This window comes from Onychostoma macrolepis, chromosome 08 (genome assembly GCF_012432095.1).
Source record: "Onychostoma macrolepis isolate SWU-2019 chromosome 08, ASM1243209v1, whole genome shotgun sequence".
NCBI lineage: Eukaryota > Metazoa > Chordata > Actinopteri > Cypriniformes > Cyprinidae > Onychostoma > Onychostoma macrolepis.
The window spans coordinates 24452092-24472499 of record NC_081162.1 but is presented as its reverse complement, the minus strand read 5'-3'; the positions used below and the strand labels follow the sequence as shown (position 1 = coordinate 24472499).

The 20408-nt window shown below is 36.0% G+C and overlaps 1 protein-coding gene across 3 annotated transcripts in view; it reads left to right on the top strand.

Moving 5' to 3' along the window:
• The window catches only part of ccdc120a (coiled-coil domain containing 120a), a 50308-nt gene that overhangs the window by 13547 nt on the left and 16353 nt on the right, over positions 1-20408 (top strand). The window contains exon 1 of one of the 3 annotated variants that reach the window (XM_058785265.1): positions 6061-6520. The exons of 1 other annotated variant lie outside the window; for it this stretch is intronic. The gene's annotated coding sequence lies outside the window, so the exon portion shown is untranslated. Of the gene's footprint in view, positions 1-6060; positions 6521-20408 lie in introns of those variants that run through there. One more of the 3 variants, XM_058785268.1, reaches the window with a different exon arrangement.

The window sequence follows — 20408 nt, the reverse complement described above, 5'->3', positions numbered from 1 at the left end:
GGTTGCTCACTGTCAATGGTGTAGAGATACATGAAGCACAGTTAACGATTACACCTACCCCAACCCTAAACCTACCCCTTACAGTAATGCACATACAGTAATTGTTGTTCAGCGTGAGAAAATTGATGCAATATTGATGTGTGCATGCACAGTAAGCACTGGTAGGACAATCTGATGGGTAGGATAAAATATTAGGACACCGGCAGAATTTCGCATATGACTGCATCTTTATAGTTGTGATGTGGACTCTGATATTCTTTTGAATTCAGAACGCTTTTTAAAACAGTATCTTTATCGTTGTAGTTGGCCTTAATACTGTGTGATGATGATGTGTTATGTAGTCTGGAGATGCGAGCTTGATAAGTTGGCACTGCAGCAGTGGGTGGTGGAGGAGGAGGGTGAGCAGAGGACACGCTGTTTGGATTTTTCTGCTTGGCAACTCGCGCCCCTCCCATTCAGAATCAAAGCGGAGCGAAGAGGGGAACGCATGCTGTTTGAAGCTCTCCTCGCAAGTCTACGCCGGCTCCTGGCGGGATCGCACGCTCAACCACCGAGAGCCAGAGCGAGAAATTCTTCCAGGGCAGTGGGGCACCGCATGAAATAATAATCAAAACACTTAGATGAAAAATAGTCTGTGGCTGAGACTGCTGTGGTGCTGACAGAAGCTTTAATCAGAGGAAATTAATATATGCAAACAGTCTCATGTGGACACAGACTAAAGTTTCTATTGTGCTAGAGCAGAAATTGTCTGTAGCAGTGGTTCTCAATGACCCAGATTTTGGGAAGTTGTGACCCAACACAGTAGCAAGATTGTGTCGGTCCAACAATATTCAAAATTAATATTCATAAACTGAATAGGAAAATTTACTTACAGTCATCTCTTTCTAAATTCTCATTAGCCAATAATATGCAAAGTACTAGTTTTAGAGTAACTTGAATAGTTAGTTTGATAAGCACATTTATAATACTAAATAATCTTAATTATTAATGCTTATATGTTGTTTAGTTGCAATTGAGTGTATAATTTTTGTCATTTTATAATTATACATTATGCTGTATGTATATATTGCTTTTTACATTTTATATTTTTATAATTAATTATAAAATATAATTATATATGTTTATATTTTTATGTTGTATATTTTTTAATTATTTGCATTTATATACTAATTTGCATATATATATATATATATATATATATACACAATTCATATATTTTTATATTTTGTTATATTTCATATTTTATAATGAATTATAAATTATTATTATAATTATTTTATATTATAAGCCATTTATATTCTTAAATATTTTTATAATTATTATTTGCATTTATATAATAATTTGCATTTTATATGCATTTATACATTTATATGATGTATTTTTCCTTGCTGTCTGCAATCTATCAGAACAGACCTGTGACTCATTTTTGGATCATGACATTTGAGAATCACAGGTCTATAGGATGTGGACACTCATACTAGTCGTTCATGGGCTTGGATGAATGTATGTTTATGTTTTGTCGCAGGACAGGCAGTTCATCATGTGATTCATGACTTTAAGAGGAAGTAGAGGAAGTTTTGCCCAGGGATGTTCACATCATCGTACGCTTGTCTGTCATCCTGTGTTGAGTGGCGTCCTGTTGAGGGCATGTACATCTGCAACACCACACTCTCTGAAACTCTTTTCTCTCATAGAATAGATAGACAGCAGGCTTTTCACTCTGTTGTTGTGCATAGACACAACACACCGTATAGGGAAGAAGTTCACAAATTTAATAGATCTGTATTGATCTGGTATAATGCAGAGTTCATTGTGCAGGATGAGTACGTTATTGTAAAAAATGAGTGGTTTTTGCATTAAGTCAGCTGTGGAAATAATGCTAAGGAGTTGCAGGTGGTTGCCAGGGTGTTGCTATGTATTTTTATCCACCAGAGGGCAATATTTCTAAGATTTCTCAGAAACGTAATAATGCTCCTCTCCAATTTACAGTTAGACTTTCATTATTAGCTTTTTAGTTGATCACTCTGTCAAATGACATTTAAAACAAAATACATTTTTACACAAAACTGCATTTCAAATGCAAAAACCTATTCTTAAACAGGGCACTTTTTTCCTCCAATGTTAAAAGATATACACAAAGATATTATAGTGTAAATGCAGGTACAATCTTGGAAATATATTTTTGTATCATTGTAAAACCGTAAAAAAACTATATTATCACCCATCTCTAATCTGCTAAATGCGACTAGAAGGCATGAAGATATTAAGATATTACAAATAGTCTGTAAAGCTGCTTTAAAACTATATTGCGCACTCTCAGAAAAAAAAAAGGTACAAAAGCTGTTACTGGTGTGGTACCTTTTCAAAGTGTGCACATTTGTGGATGTTTATCCCTAGATGGTGCATATTAGTACCTTAAAGGTCCATGTTTAGTACATTATGCATACCTTAATAGTGCAATTTAGTACCGTTCAGTGACAGCTTTTGTACCTTTTTGCACCCTTTTTGCACCTTTTTTCTCAAAGTGTTAAAGCGCTATACAAGTACATTTGACTTGAAAACTTGAAAACATCAAATATTTTGTACGTCATAAGAGAAGATGAGGTTCATTTAAGGAGGGACAGAGTATCTGGCATGAGCTGTGGTGACTGGGACAGCCGAAGGGAGATGTTTGCCATCTGTTTAACAAATTGTGACATAAATGCTCTCCACCCCACTCACAGGTGTTTGTCATTAGCCAAGACCACAAATGCTGCTCAAGGGGAGTGACCTTAAACCCAACAGCTGCCCATTCAAGTACCCCAACATAAAACAGAGCAGGGCTCAAAGAAGGATGTCGACTCTGCCACAGATTGACGACTTGGTGTCCATCCATTCACCAAAAGAAATGGACTCTTCAGTGGTACTCCTTAAGCGTTGGCTTGGGATGAAACAAACCATGTTTCAAGGCCTGTGAGCCGAACTGCTTATTATAACATCGAAATCCCAAACCGTAATGATGTGTAAAGGACTTTAATTATTCATATACCGCTACTCAAAAAACAGACTATATATAAAGTTGTGTTCTCGTGCTGCATTTTTTAGCAGATTTAAACAAACGCACTCACACCTCTTTGATGTCTGAGTTTTCATAGGAACGCAGGAGATTTACGGAGTCTAAGACAATAGCTCCACAGCAGCCAGGCATCGTAGGAGGGAGATCTCAGGGTAACAGCTGATTCTGACATATTTAATGCTGCTCCTTTAGTTTCACGCCAGTTGGCTCGCTCCTCTCTCCATCTTTCTTTTCTAAAACCTCTCCAGGAGTAATCCGGGGAAAAAACCCTCAGATCCAAACTCTAAATGCTCCTCTACACTAATCCACAGCTTCGTGCTCACAGTGGGGAGAGCGCTGGGTTTATCTCTGTGGTCACAGCACAGCAGATAAGAGTCCAGTGATCTACTTAACAGGTACTCAATCTATTCTTAAACAGAGGACCTTATTTTAAGAATTTCAGAAATTTAAGAAAATATATTTAACCCCATTTTAATGTGCTAACACAGATATTGCAGTGTAAACACTGAGGCTGTAGCTACCATCTTGGAAATAAATACATTTTTGTATTGTCATAAAATGTCAACTCTACTAAATACAACTGTAAGAGGTAAACATTAACATCGTGCTTTTTCGTAAAGCTGCTTTGAGACAATGTGTATTATAAATCACTAGGTGATGATGTAGTTTACATTTTGTGACAATATAGACAATCAAGCAGTTGAGATTTGCTAAATACCACTTTAGTGTACTGTATATATCCAGGTAAGCTTTTATATACTTTATATAATTTTTCTTTCTTTTCATTTATTTATTTATTTTTTTCAGGATTGGTTAAAAACAACTATTTCAGAGGATTTTTTGCAGAAATCTGCTCATATTTTTGATAAAAACCTTTTTTTTTTTTTTTTTTTTTTTTCCTCACGTAAATTACATCTTTTTAAAATAAAATAAAATATTTTATTTTATTTATTTTAAAATAAAATAAAATTATTATTATTATTAACAAGTATTATAAAATAATTGATAAAAATCATAAAAATATTTATTGTATGAATGATAAAATCAAATAAAAATATTATTTTTTATTTTATAAGATATATATAAAAATTGGCTAAAACTGAAATTAAAGTTAATAAAAACTGTGGACATTAAAAAACAAATACTAATAAAACAATAATAAAAATGACAAGAACTCACTTAAAATGAAAATGGAAAATATGGAGAAAAAACAAACAAATTTAGTTTTTCAAATAGTACATCAGTGATACTAAAATAATAATAGATGGAGTGATTAGATGGAAACTGGAATAATCCACTGAGCGCAGGATGACTCTTGTTACAGTATAATACTGAGTAATATTAATTAACTACACAAACTATATGGAGTTAAGGTTTGGCTTACTTGCATATAATGATGCATAATTTATTGTTATTATAACAGTAAGTACATTTAACGTGTAACAGGAACACTGTAAAATAAAGTGTGTGTAGTGTTGCATTAGTGTCACATTAGTTTCAGAATTTCAGGCTGTAAACTGTCATGTTGATTGGAGCCTCTGGTAATGGTTAATTGGATAAGCACAAAGCAGGAACCATGACACCGCAGACACCGGTGCGGTATTGTCAGTCTCATTAGGAGGAGACTGTTGTCCTGTCCTGTGGAGTGATTGATGAAGAGGCAGAGGGGTCTGGTCCCAGCAGGGTTTCTCTAAGTCTCTCTCTCCTTCAGCGGGACTCGTTGTGAGAATGTTCTTGCGGAGAATTCCAGGAAGGGCAGGAGATGCACTTTGTTCTGATCTCCAGCTGAACTTCCCTTCATTGAAATCCTCGCTCTCAAATTAAACTGCAGCGCTGATGTAAATCCCAGATGACGGGCTCTCCTCCTGTACAGCGGCTCCGCAAAAGCTCTCGCTAACCATACTGACCATTAGAACCCGAGTCATCTGTAATCCTGCCTCACTTCATGTCTAATTATATGGTGGGAGTCAAGTATAATAAAGTAGCTGGTTAAGATCAAACCATCTAATTAACGGATTAAAGGCAGAAAACCTGCTCACAAAGCTTTTTATGAAATGTTAATTAATGATTACTGCTGGCAGCGTCTTCCCAAATGCCTAAAAACAAATAATATTGCATTAAAAGTGTTTACTTGTACTCATTTGTTTTTTAATGTGGTGATGCTCTGCATTTGTCACTTACTCGTGAAAATCACAGTTCAGGAACATTAACAGCAGATGTGTTGAGCTGTGGCTGTTTTCTCAATTATGTAACAAGGGCCTTTTTAACAAATGGTGCTTATAGTCAATGGACTTTTAACAAAGATAAAAATAAAGAAAAACCTAAAACATGCATTCACAAAATTACGTTTCTTTTTCTTAAATATATAACATGATTGTGTATTACTTACCGTTTCATTGCCATTTTTTAGTGTAATATGAGCTCTGGGCAGCTTAAAGGATCAAACTGTTGTTTCATGTAGATGACATCCTTTACATGTGAATAGAAATCCTGTTTTAAAGCCAATTGGTTTGCAAATGAAGGCACAGCTCTGTCCCTCAGGGAAACTGAAGGTAGCCGAAACACAGTCTCAGTCTCAGTTTTCAGCACCTAGATTACCATGAGGCTGCTGCTCTACTTTCTTGAAACCTCAAGAGTCATGAGTAATTCAAACACGCATTCAATGGAAAGCACAACAACTGTGTTGGAGAAATTTAATAGCGTACCAGGTGTGAAAAAGTACTAACAAATATCTATAATTACAGTCATTTTTTATATTTACTTTGATTTTTTATAATATTTCTTTATTATTAAATATAAATTATTAAATAACAACAATATGAACTGCTGGATATGAAGAAACTGTTTAATATTTAATAAAAACCTGGCCACAAATCCAAAATAGCATGAATTAATTCTTTTAATGCAATGAAAACTTACCTGATAAATATTAATTTTATTATTCAGTTGTTGCGTGGTAACTCTCCTAGAGCGTCCTGTTACGTAACCTTATTAAATATTCATAAATTACTGTAGGATTCCACAATAGTATCCATTCGCCCCGCTAGAGCCCACCTTCAAAATTCCACCTTTCCGCCAATCAGTTCAACGTATCCGGCGGACGTCATGTTACGTAATGAATATTCATAAGCCGTGCCTTAAGGCTTACCCTGCGCGTGTGTTTGGATCGGTCCGCTGGAGTGCGCTGAGTTCAGAGCGAAAAACTGCACTGAAAAGTCACCGGGTTTGAATGGCTCAGCATTGGACTACTGGTTTAACATTCAAACTCGACAACTTTTCCGTTTTAACTTCGTCAGCGGAATTATTTCATTACCGACAGCTGTTTTTTTGCACCTCGAAATTGAGCGATGCAGTTGCCGGTGTTTTACCTGCTCTGATAAGGATAACAACAACTGATGCATGATAGACTGTAATCAGACTGACTTCACAGATGAGCAGATCAGGACTAAACATTTAATGTTACAGGTAAGATTTTTAGTATACAACTTAAAATAATATAGAATATTCTCAAACGCATCAAATATCGTTGTGTTTTTTTTTTGGTACTATGGAAGTATTGTGGTATATAGCCAAGTACCATGGTATTACCACACTAAATTTATTTATTTATTTATGTATTTATTTATTTTTGTATGGGGACTTGGAAGAAATATATCAGTTGGATATCATGACATTATGACTGCTGTCATAATAACAGCTTGTTGTGATCTTTGTTTTCAATAATGTATCATTTTGTGGTGTAGTTAAACACACCTTATGAGAGGAGTGTTATAATGGCAGCATTTCCAGCGAGTACTGCAGCTGCTTCTCACTTAACTAATCACATTTTATAGGGCATAATATAGAGAGATGATCAATATGTTGCAAAGTTTGATGATAGTCCTCTGTTTGCATGAGCATGAGCTCGGGATACATCTGTAGAAAAGCATTAGGATGCCAAACTTCTGAAAATCCAGCCCTTCAGGGAAGAGGATGTGATGACAGGATTATTATTTAATTTATTAGGCACTCGGGCCCGATGTGTTGTGTCTGTTGGACTAGTTGGACTGGTTGGCCCGCACTAACAAGACCTTAAGGGACTTGGACTGACCATTTTGAGCGGAAGCACGCGAGCATTTGCTCACCATTTCCAAGGTGGTGATTTTCACACAGAAAGCCTTTGTGTGGTTTGGTTTGCAGTGAACCTCCTTGAAGGTTTATCTTTAAAAGGAAAAGAATAGATCTGTTAGACTTTGGACTGCCGAATTTTGTAAATATTGATCAGCTGGCATTACCTTATCAATAGGCTTATTTGTAGCTGTCTTCTTTTCTATGGAAGCATATTGATTTCTGCACTGAGCAGCTGTCATTGCAATCATATATTGTTTAATCATTTGTATTTTAGCTGTAGGTTTAAGTGATCTGAGCTCTTTGAAACTGTCTGTCTATATGCCGTCACTCCAGGCAAAAATCTGCCAGTGAAGTTTGAGTTGACTTGCCTGCAGTGTCACTTGAAGAAGTTTATTGTTGCTTTGTGCTGAAGGAGATTATTGAAGTGTCTGTAGAGCTACCTAGAAACTAGCTTCTGTCTGTGCCACATCCCCGCGCTCAAGACAGACACACACACACAGACAGACACACACACGCACACACACACACACACACACACACACACGTTCGTTTTTGTGAAAAGTGGGGACATCCCATAGGCGTAATGGTTTTTATACTGTACTTACTGTATGTGCCATTGCCCTACACCAATCCTACACCTAAACCTACCCCTTAAAGGAGACTGTGCATTTTTAACTTTCCACAAAAAAACCTCACTCTGTATGATTTATAAGCGTTTTGAAAAGTGGGGACATGGGTCAATGTCCTGAAAAGTCACCTTCACCTTTTAATACCTATGTCATACCTTTGTCATTATACAAATCTATGTCCTGACTTTTCACAAAAACGCGCACACAGACACACACACACACACATGTCTGGTTTGCTATCCTTGTGGGGACTCTCCATAGGCGTAATGGTTTTTATACTGTACAAACTGTATGTGCTATTGCCCTACACCAACCCTACACCTAAACCTACCCCTTACAGGAAACTTTGTGCATTTTTAGATTTTCAAAAAAATAACATTTAGTATGTTTTTTAAGCCTTTTGAATTACGGGGACATAGGCAGTGTCCTCATAAACCACTTTCAAATTGTAATACCTCTGTCATACCCATGTCATTATACAAATTTTGTCCCCGTAAACCACAAAAACCAGTACACACACACACACACACACACACACAGACAGACAGACAGACAGACACACACACACACACACACACACACAAAGAGACACAGAGACAGACAGACACACACACTCTGATAACCTCTTGAGACCAGGAATAGTCAGTTCATTAAAAACAAGACCTAAACAAAACCTTGATTTAAAAGTCTTTATAATCAATCAGGTTAATGAATAGATATAAATTAACTTTTCTCCACTATGTTGGAGCAAGGTTATATTTAACTTCTCATTCACTTCCTCACTTGAAGCAAATGTTATTCTGCTGAATCTGTGATGTAGCCTATTTGTAATGTATTTTGTGTCCAAAAAGAAATTAAAAACATTTCTGTGATTAATCCGACAATGACCCCATAACCCACAAACCCATATTGACCATAAACAGATGATGCCAACAGTGGATTATTTTATTAATTTTTTATTCGGAATGTTTGCTAAAGCAAGCACTACGATTACTACTTTTACACTTAGAGTTAGTGATCTGAATAAACCCTATGATTTGAAAAAAAAAAAAAAATATATATATATATATATATATATACATATATATAAAATTTATAAATATATTAAATTATATATTTATAATTTATAAATATATATATATATATATATATATATATATATATATATATATATATATATATATAATTTAATATATTTATATATTTAATATGACTATGTAAAATATTAATAGTTATTTTTATAAATAAACAAATAAATAAAAAATAAAAAATAAATCATATAGTAATTACGTGTATGTAATTGTTGTTGTTGATGCTCAGTTGTGCCTCAGTGGCACTATCATGTTCAGTGTAGCTTGCCATCAGCACAGCTGTGAGAGCCCCACCTCTGTCAGGTTCATGGGTCACTATGTGGATGCCAAGACAACAGTGCTGGACTCTTGCTCCATACCTCCCATAATCAGCTGCTCGCAGGATCGCCAGTAAACATGACAAACATGAGTGATGCTGCTGATGGGCGTGAGTCCAGTGACCACATGTGAGACAACTGACAGATCTAATGACATACTGTTGTGGTTCCGCCCAAACTATGAATCACAGGCTGATTTACCAGTTGTTGAGTTCTTTGCTGTTGTTACTGATGCTGTTTGTGTGTTTGCAAGTGTAGTATGTCATATCATAATATTTCATATTTGATCTTTTTGAGATTGACTTCAGAAATGTTAACACCCCTTTGTGTTATTTACAATTTTTTCCTAATATATATATTTAATTTTGAGTAATATATATATGTATATATATATTAGTATTCTTAATACTCTGGAATTGAGATTTTTAATTTAATTTTTTTTTTTTATGTTTAGTCCTGTCTGCTCATCAAAGCTGCAAGCAATTTAATCAAAAATACAGTAAAAATGCTAATATTGTGAAATATTATTACAGTTTAAAATAACTGTTTTCTGTTTGAATATATTTTCAAATGTAATTTATTCCTGTGATGAAAAGCTGAATTGTCAGCATCATTACTCCAGTCTTCAGTGTCACATGATCCTTCAGAAATCATTCTAATACGCTGATTTACTGCTCAAAAAACATGTATTATAATTATCACTGTTGCAAAAAGTTGTGCTGCTTAATATTTTTGTGGAAACCATTCGCATTTTTTTAGGATTCTTCGATGAATATAAAGTTCAAAAGAACAGCATTTATTTGAAATCTTTTCTAACATTGTAAACGTCTTTACTTTTTAGAGTATTATTTAAACAAAAAATCTTACTGACCCCAAATGTTTGAACAGTAGTAACGCAAAGAACTTAAAGGAAGGAAAGCAAATGAAATTTTATGCAGACACCAGGAAACAAACTGTTTAATGTGATCTCATTGTGATGCCATGTGGGGCATTCCCAAAGACGCCTGCTTTAGTATACTGTATCACTTATTATGTGCACATATTACTGTGCAACATGGAATGCCAGTGCGTGTCAGAACAGTTGATTTCACGCCAAAAAATGCTGAACTTATGATCAAGTAGTGAACATTTATGATCATAGGTTAAAGATAAAAGCACATTCATGTGACTCACATACTGTATTTGCTTGATCATCAATAGGTCATGCAATTACTTTGTCTCGTGAGTACTTTAAAGGTGAAGTGTTCAATTTTTTTTACAATTAGTGACTGTTTTCAAACAGGTTTACTGAACACTACTCAGCCGCTATTAGTTGCACCAACAGATAGTCCTGCCCTTAACTACAAATAGGTTACTAATAGTTGTCTCTGCATATTGAGCTGGGATATGAGGTATTTTAACATTTAAAAACATCACCGTTCAGTCATATTCATCTGTATTTCTGTCAGTAGCACTTCCGGACAGGGTGGTTTCCATCTTTGCATTCAACACCTCAATTAAAGCATGATTTCTCTCTGTAGTTTTGTGTTTGGCGGGTGGAGTGAATTTTAGCAATGGGGTGTATATGTACAGCACACAAAAGTGCTGACGCCTACAGTCCAACCCAACCCAGAATGATCTCAGAGTGCACTATTAACCAACTGGTTCTTTGACTCACCACCTTCACAGTCTGAAGCTTTCCACAGTCAAATAAAGAACCTCAGATGCTTATACGGTAGTGCAGAAACTGAACTTGTCATAAGTTGTCAGAAGTGGAACATCGATCTGAAACGGGATGAAATCACCTTCACACAAAATCACACACACACACACACACACACAAACATACAAAATCCTTCCCATTGGCTTTGAATATTCAAATGAGTTTCCAATTTGCATCCATGATTCCAGCTGCTTGAATGCGCCCAGTCTCTTTAAAGCCCATGTGTTTCTCTTTGAGGTCTAATCCGCTCATAATTATCTCATGTTTTCAATGCTCTTTCATTTTTTTCCTTCTGGATATATCTGCACTCCTCACTTTGTCTCTGTAATTTTCTTTAAAGCACCACTGAATAATGTAAATAAATTAATATTAATATTTTAATTAACCTTAGCAAACAATGCTTGCCACTAATACTAGTGCTTTAAAATTGAGTGATTTGATTTAATATGCACTTTTTTAAAAATCACTAAACCCAAGTATGGCAAGTAATTTATCTGTTTTTGTTACAAACATGAATGGTGGACTCTTCTGAAACCTAGAAACCACCTTAGCAACTGCATAGCGACTTGAAGCCTTTAAGAATCAGTGTAGTTTTATTATTTATAAAATATTAGGTTTTATTTTTACATTTTTCTTTTTAATTTTAGTTTAATTTTGTTGGAACTTTATTACATTTGGGATTTTTAATGTCATTTTATTATGTGTTATTTTAAAATCACAATATAGTTCTAATTTTAGTTAAAAATTTTTTACATTTTATTATGTCATTTTTATTATTTTTTAAATATTACTTTTTAAAAGGTTATTTTTTTAAATATTATTTAAATTTAATTTTAGTTTAATTTGAATTAGTAATTCAATTTAAATATAATTATTTAAAAATGTTAGACTTTATTTCTGTGTTCTACTTGTTGCTGAAGCAGTTTTTACATCATTTTTAACATGCTCTGCTCAACCTGCATTGATTCATTGCTCAAATTTTCACCACGGAGTTCAAAGACTTCAAAGAAAGCTGTAAATTTTCTTCAGGCATCAAGAGCCTATAAAAAATGTTGCCGCACACACAGTGTTCTGATTTCGAGCCGCTTCTGCATTCAGAATCCCTGTTATGAAAGCCTGACTTAGACTATTAATGGTTGGGATAGATTTCTCAAACCCTGTGTGGTCTTTATGTGCTGCAGCAGTGCAGTGCTTACCGTCGTTGCCAGAATCGAGTCTCTGAAGGCCATCTTCTTTGTGCTGTTATCTAGAATGCTCATTTAATATGATGCTTTGGCTGTGGATCAATATGGAAGAGATTTCAGAGTCAGGGCTTTTGTTGTCGAAGCCTCCTCCGTGGTTCGCTGTAACGTGCCATCCAGCGGTGGATGGATGTTGTAGACGCCCTCAGATGAATGTTTGTGCAACATGTGTCTTCCAGATGTACAGGTAGTTGTTGCGGTCCGTCCCCCATGGGACTGCATTTCCTACCCATCATCTGACTTGAAAGAGTTTTATGTGCATAGAGGCCTTTGGATGTGAGATAAAAGCATCACTTATCATCCGTGGCCTAACAAAAGGACTGTGATTAGGTTTTCATGTGGAGGACGTAATTGTCATGGTACACTTGTTGTTTGTTGTCTTTTACAAGCATGCTGGAAAAACGTGTTCAGCGCTCTGGTGGATTAAATCAAGTGAAGCCAGGATGCTAGTGTATGTTTTTTTCTTTATTTTCTTGAGGCAACCAGCATGAATCACAGTAAATAGGTGTTTGCTATATCTAAAATTATTGAATTATTTAATGGGACAATAACTATTATTCTCTCCTTAGTTATGAATGATGTAAAAATGTTTGTTTTTTTAGCTTTGTTAATCAAGAACTTTTTTCCTCAAAAAGATCACAATGTCTTTGACCACTAAAACTTATCAGGCTTGCTGCTGTTTCTTTAAAATAAATATTTACTGAAAATGCGCTCCCCCTCAGGCCGTCCAATAGGTAGATAGGTTTGTTTTTTATCAGAACAGATTTGGAGAAATGTAGCATTACTTCACTTCCTCACCAATGGATCCTCTGCAGTGAATGGGTGCCGTCAGAATGAGAGTCCAAACAGCTGATAAAAACATTACAATAATCCACAAGTTATCCATATATCTCTAGTCGATTGGTTAATGTCTTGTGAAGTAAAAAGCTGCGTGTTTGTAAAAAACAAATCCATCAAGACGTTTTTAACTTCAAACCGTTGTTTCTCTATTTTTCACTATCCATAATATTGCTTTCTACAGTGAAAAAGTCATATTGTCTGAATCAGGAGAGGAATATGCATTGATCTAGCACTGTTGACAAGTGAAAACAGTTCAAAACAAATATGTTGTATTGATTTTGATGTGAGAGGACAAGGGGATGAATTTTTTCCACCGGAGGAAGCATTATTATGGATTATGGACTTTGGCTTTAAAGTTAAAATGCCTTAATGATGCATTTGTTTCTTACAAACATGTAGCTTTTCACTTCACAAGAGTGTGCGGATTACTTGTGGATTATTGTTATGTTTTTATCCTCTGTTTGGAATCTCATTCTGACGGCACCCATTCACTGTAGAGGATCCATTGCTGAGCAAGTGATGTAATGATACATTTCTCCAAATCTGTTCTGATGAACAAATAAACTCATCTACATCTTGGATAGTCTGAGAGTAAGTAAATTTTCAACAAATTATTATTTTTTTGGATGAACTATTCCTTCAATCCATTCTTGCTGAATAAAAGTATAATTCCTGTTTTTTGGGGTTTTTTTGTTTTGTTTTGTTTTAATCTTACTGACCCAAAATCCATTTTTGTTGCTTAGTTTCCCTTGATGCTCTGGGTGGACTGAGGACATTTGCTGACTTTGCAATAGAAAGAAATACGTTGATGCATGTTTAAACTGTGCTGAACGGCAGCATGATGAAACCAGCATCCTGACCGAACGTGACCTTTGAGCATGAATGCATCTGGTCGTGATTGTGCCAGCACAATGAGGGCTTTGGCTCTCTTCACACTAAATTTGGACACCGTGTTTACCCTCACACCTGTTCTGTGCGTTCAACAAGCTTCGTTTTTGGTTTCTGTTCATGTCGATAAACAGGGACTGAGTGCATCATCTGGAAAGCATTCTGCTCTTTAACTACATATTTGTGTGCATATCTCATAAACATCTTTTAAAAAGAGCATGCACATGCACTATAAATCCTAAATGTGACGAAAGCATCTGACAGAATGATTTAGTGTTGCATAACAGATCCAAAAATTAAATATGATGCACATGAACATGCAAAAACTGTTTAATTACAGCAAATTTGAAGTTGATTTCACATATACTACCATTACAATTTTTAAGGTTTTAAAAAGAAGTCTCTTATGCTCGCCAAAGCTGCATTTATTTGATCAAAAATACAGTAATGTAATTTATTCCTGTGATGCAAAGCTGTATTTTCAGCATCATTACTCCAGTCTTCAGTGTCACATGATCCTTCAAAAATCATTCTTATATGCTGATTTGCAACTCAAGAGACATTTCTTTTTATTTGAAATAGAAATCTTTTGTATCATAAATGTCTTTACTGTCACTTTTGATCAATTTAACTTTAATTCAGCGTCCTTGCTGAATTAAAGTATTAGGTTTCACTTTATTTTAAGGTGTCCTTGTTACAGTGTAATTATACATTCAAGTACTGAGTAATATTAATTAACTACATGTACTTACTATATGGTAAGGTGTTAGGATTAGGGTTTGGCTTAGGGTTACTTATGTAATTGCATGTAATTATAATTAAAAAAATAAGTTAAGTGAATTGTAACGTGTAACAAGGACACCTTAAAATAGTGTTACCAAGTATTAAATCGTACGCTTTGAACAGTAGTGTGCGTAGGCTATAAGCTGCATCATGAAATCAGCACCCAAGAGAAGTATTGCAGTGTCTGGCTGCAGATGGTTCTGGATCAGCAGAAAATAATGTCTCAGCACCTCAAAATATCGTCACCTTCTGTAACTCTCCAGTATCTTTGCATCGTTCCTGGTTTGTCATGTGTGATCTTTGCTTTAGGTTCGGATTGAGATTGTGAAATGGGGGGAGCTGGTTCATATGTTGGGGCCATCTGCTGTCTGCAGCCGTCCTGACTGCTCTCAGCCGGAGCTGTTGTTGCTGCCAGTCAGAGGAAATGTGCCCTCCTCCGCCCAGCCTGCTGAGAGGAGACGGAGCAGATTTTGAGAGTAGCGAGGAAGAGAAGGATATGGGATTTCATTAAGTTGTTGGTATGGTGAGAAGCAAAGAGCATCAAGGTGTGAACTAACTGTTTCCTTTGGGGACCCTTGGGAGAGCCCTTGGACTGGTTTCATGACCAGGAAACTCTGCTGTAGCTGCATGGTGCATGATGCAACCATTGCAGTAAACGGCCTGTGTTTCCTTTATAAACTGTGCCAAAAGTTCAGCATGACCGAAAGGTTCGTCGGCATCACCTGACCTGTGCATAAAGGCCAGGACCTGATTCATGCATGAGTAAAGCAGAGACAAATGACTACAAGCCTCATGGGGTTCAGAAGTTGGTTAGCTTTCTTTTCACTGCGTTTTGATGTTCATTGTGAAGGAAACTCCCAGTCTCTCGAGATGAAATTTAGCCGCTAGTACTGTGAATTTGGTTTCGGAGAGACTTTTGATGGCGGTTAAACATAGAAATATGCGGTCAGGCCAAAGTGGCGTGAGTTTACTGCATACATACCACATGTCCTTGAAAATACAGCCAAAGAGAAAACATGATTCTGAGTTTCTGCAGTCATTTGTGCACCAGATCAAATCAATAGAGAAGTGGATTTGAATTGGTTCTGTACTGTTTAAAGTGAATTGTGAAGTGATTTTTTCCCCAGCTGACGAACAATAAAAACATTGACAACCAAACAGAATCCACTCATGCTTTAAAAAGCTTGAGTATTTAAATTAGAAGACGACATTTGCAACTGCAAACAGATAAACAGAACATTATTTTCCAATGGAGTATGCTAAGATGGTTATTTTAATTATAGTTATCGTTCTTTGTGTGAGCATGCCTCAAGTAAGAAAATAGAAGAATGAGGGAAAGCAACTTGTTCTTACAACTTGTATAAAAACAATCTTTAGTTTTGCAGTACCATTTGTTGCCAAATCACTCACTTCACCTTTAATTTGCATGTTGTTTGAATGACATCCCCCTTTTTTTTAAAGGGCATCAATTATGCAGTTCTCAAGAATAAAATAACATACTTGGTTTACCAAATTTCCTGTCTTCCTCAAAAGAGAAATGGATGTTTAGACCATTTTGGATCTTGGGAAATGCTGTCTTCATGCAAAACTTTTAGGATTGTGTGTTTGATTATGTCTCTTTCTGTTTTGTTTATTGTTGTTTGTTTTTATTTTCTCAAAGCTATTTATGAGCAATAGAAAACATTAAAGCGATAGTTCACCCAAAAATTCAAGTACTGTCATCATTTGCCCACCCTCATGTTGTTCCAAACATGTATGAATTTCTCTCTTCCATTGATCATAAAAGACTTAGTTCACACTGCAGGTCTTAATGCTCAGATCGGATTTTTTGCTGAAATCCGCTGTTGTTCACATTGTCATTTAAATGCGACTGCCATCAGTCTCATGTGTGAACCGTATACGGCCCTGAAGTGACCCACATGCGCAGAAGAAGACATGACGTCAGACGCAGCGCACTGTTTGCGGAAATAAAAATGGTGTGTTTAGCAATTTTTAAGTTAATATTAAATTGGAGCCTAAATAACGAAGTGATAAGAAGAAGAATATTAAGAAGGAGAGCACGATTTCCTCCAGCGCAGAATTGTGACGTCTGTCGCACTTCAATGACGTAAAAATTGCATGAAATGCGACATGGCCGTTCAGACTGAAGTCGCATTGCAAAACATTGGATATGTATCCGATTTAGGACCACATATGAAAGTGGCCTGGGCCTGATCTGAAAAAATCGAATTTGTGCTGTTCAGACTGTCATAAGAAAATCAGATATGGGTCACATTTGGGCCACTTTAGCCTGCAGTGTGAACTAAGCCAAAGAAGATACTTTACAGAATGTTTGTAACCAAACAGTTGCTGTTAGCCATTGACTTGCATAGTATGTTTTCCTTACTATGGGAGTGAATACCACCAGCTACTGTTTAGTATATTCTTCAAAATATCTTCTTTTGCGCTCAACAGAAGATAGAAACTCGTATAGGCTTGGAACGACTTGAGGGTGAGTAAATTATGTCAGAATTTTCATTTTTGGATGAACTATCCCTTTAAGACCTTTACCGATAACTTACATGTTCCAGGCCATTCAGAACCTTATTTGATGCTATTTGGTCCCAATTGACCTTCATACAGAAGAGCAACGCAACACATGCATCTGTTTAGCACCATTATCTGGATCGGGGTGGCTTCAGGCAATAGTTAGGACAGCCGCATTTCTATGCACTCACTTTCTTTTATTATACATGGGGAAAATGACAGTTAAGATGCAGATAATTATAAATGTAATTTTATGTTTTATGCAGAAAATGTGAATGATGGTTGTCCATGCAAAACTCACCCACTGTTGTAGGCTGTAGCCAAAGTGTTTGTAGTCTGAGTGGCTGCTAGGTAGTTACAGGTCCAAATGATTCAAAAGAGCGCACCCCAATATTCTGGTTTAGAAAAATCTTTTTTTTGACTAAGTGTATTTGTCATTAGTGTGACCCATATAGTGTGCGACTGCATGTAATTTTGCAGTGAAGAGAGTACGATGGTTTTGGTGCAGTCCAGTGATGTGGAAACGCAGCTGTGTCCACACTTCCTCGTTAGTGTGGGATTAATTACCGGAGGCACGGAACAGTAGAGAACACGTCTGTCAGATCCCGCCGGGATCAGAGAGGTCGCAGAGAGTCCAGGGAGCAAAAAAATCTGCTGACCCCCCCCCGCTCTTCAGCGCTTTCTGCGAGAAGGAAAGATTCAGAACAAACTGTGCTCCCCAGAGGAGACCATTCTGCAGTTCTGAGGAAAAAAAGTTGCCATTCTGTTTCAATTTGAAATTGTTGATGTTATGTGAAATATCAAGGTCGTGATTGCAGCGATCAGTCAGGAGAATCTTGCTGAGGGAGGAAGTAAAGTGGAAAGAAAACAGAAAGATGGATGTGCTGTCTGTTGTGTTGTAGATCTAGATCTATCTATCCATCTATCTTATCTTATCTTATCTATCTTATCTATCTGTCTGTTTGTGTAAAAGCGTTATATGTAATGGTAATTTATATTATGACTTTTTAAAATCTAATCTAAGAACATATTTGATTGTTTTACCTATATATTATACACGCATATAAAATCTAATAAAAATGTAAATATAAAACTATTTAAAATGATAATAAAATAATAAATTCAAAATATATTAATTCCAGGGTCAATTCGATACAGCCAAATTTCAAGGGAAAAAGAAAAAATATCCTATAAAATGCCACAAACGTGTGCAATACGGCCTCTTTACATATTACTGATTAGGCAACAGGTTAACAGAGAACATAATAGAGATGATTAGAGGAACACATGCGGGAAGACTAAAAAATGGACAGATTGTGCTTCTACGAACATCTGAACGGGAGTGATAATACAGGCTCCGACATGAGAGAGTGGAATGCTGGCAAACCTTGTGAGGACCGCAGAACATTTGTCATGACATTTGGTGAATTACACACACACACACATGCGCAGCTTGTCTGGTGCATATTTATAGACCCAAATTAATGCTGGCTTGCAAAATCTAAATTTTATCCTAGATTTTATATTTTCCAGACAATGTGAGCAGGGTTTGTGCTGTGCAGAACTTCCCACCATAATGCTAAGGAGTAGTGAGTTATTGTCACAGCGTTGTGGCTGCTTTAAGGGTTCTGGCAGGTTGCTAGGGCACTGAGTGGTTGCTAAGTGGCCCAAGTAAAAAAAAAAAATATATATATATATATATGTATATTCTGGTTTCTAGATTGCTTCAATCAGCATAAATCTATGAGACGAGTTTTCCCGGTTGAAAACTATGCAAGATGCTTAACACCAAGTATGAGCAATAGTAGTGATTATTTCCTTAGCAAACACCACTAAAGAAACAAAAACACTCTCAAAATGAGTATAACTATTCAACATGAATATGAGATCAACATATCATGCTGCTATTATGAGAAATAACTTCACAGCCAACTTAGAAAGCATAAATGTTGCGAAATGGTTTAATCAAAACATTTGAAGATTTAGGTAAACACTACGATAAATGCTTAGAAATTGGCAAACGCATGAGTTCTTCAAGATCAGGGATCTTATCAAGCTCAAACTGACAACAGCGTGACTCCATTAGCTGAAACCCAAGACTAGGCAAACCAAGACAGGCACAGACACCGTGTTTGCTCTAGCAATACGCACATATTTGTGTTACGTTATCGGCCCGCTCACTTTTATTTGTCCTCCCCTGACCCTTGAGTGTGTGTGATGGGCACGATTAGGTCATGACAGCGTACAATAGCCACATTGTTCTGTAGCTTTCTTTAATTTGGACGCGTGCTTCACTCATCTGCTGCTCTTTTCTCCAAGGTAGTTCACATATGACTCAAATGGGACTATTGATCTTTCTTTATAATTATAACCCTCTGCATTTTTCAGAGACACCCATCATTCACGGCTTCTCAATCATAGGGACGTCCAGAGCACCGCCCATCTCATGCAGCTGAGATAATAACTACTTTCTGATGCACTGAGAAGAATAGATCACCACTGGGCGTCGAGGCCGAAACATTTGGGTTTTTGCCGTTTATTTAGGTCGCAGACAGGAAAGTGTGTGAGTTGCAGTATTTGAGGTTTTTCGACCTTTCTCCTCATTGTCCGTGCCTCCTTGTTTACGGCTGATCTTTAGGAAATGACTCGTGCCCTGGGAGAGTGTTTTTGTGCGTGAGGGTTTCTGCCGGCATTGTTGTTGTAGGTCAGTCTGAGCCTCCCATTTCTGTTTCCCGCACTCACTTCCTGCTTCACGAGCCACTTCCTGTCCGGAGATCCCACAGCAGTTCCATGTGAATATGAAAGGAGGAAACACACTGTATCACATGTGAATGTGTCTTGGGTCAACCGGAGATCTTGGAAGTGAAAATAAACTAAAATCTCAAATCTCCTACATATGTTTCTACTATTTAATCAGTATTATTTTAGCATTTATTATTTGTTTATATACTTTTATAGTATTTATAATTATTTTTGAATTGACGTTTATTTTTATATTTTCATTTTAATTAGTAATTTTGTTCAATGTTTTTTCATTGGATTGGTTTTTATTTATTTAAATATTTTATTTAGCTTTAATTTATTTTTATTTCAGTTTTAGTGATTTTAGAGTTTCAATTTATTGTCAGGCAACATTTCTAATTTTCAAGTTTTTAAAAAAATTATATATTATAAATATACTCTGTCTGTGTGTGTATAAGCTTTTTAATTCTTTTATTTTTAAAAT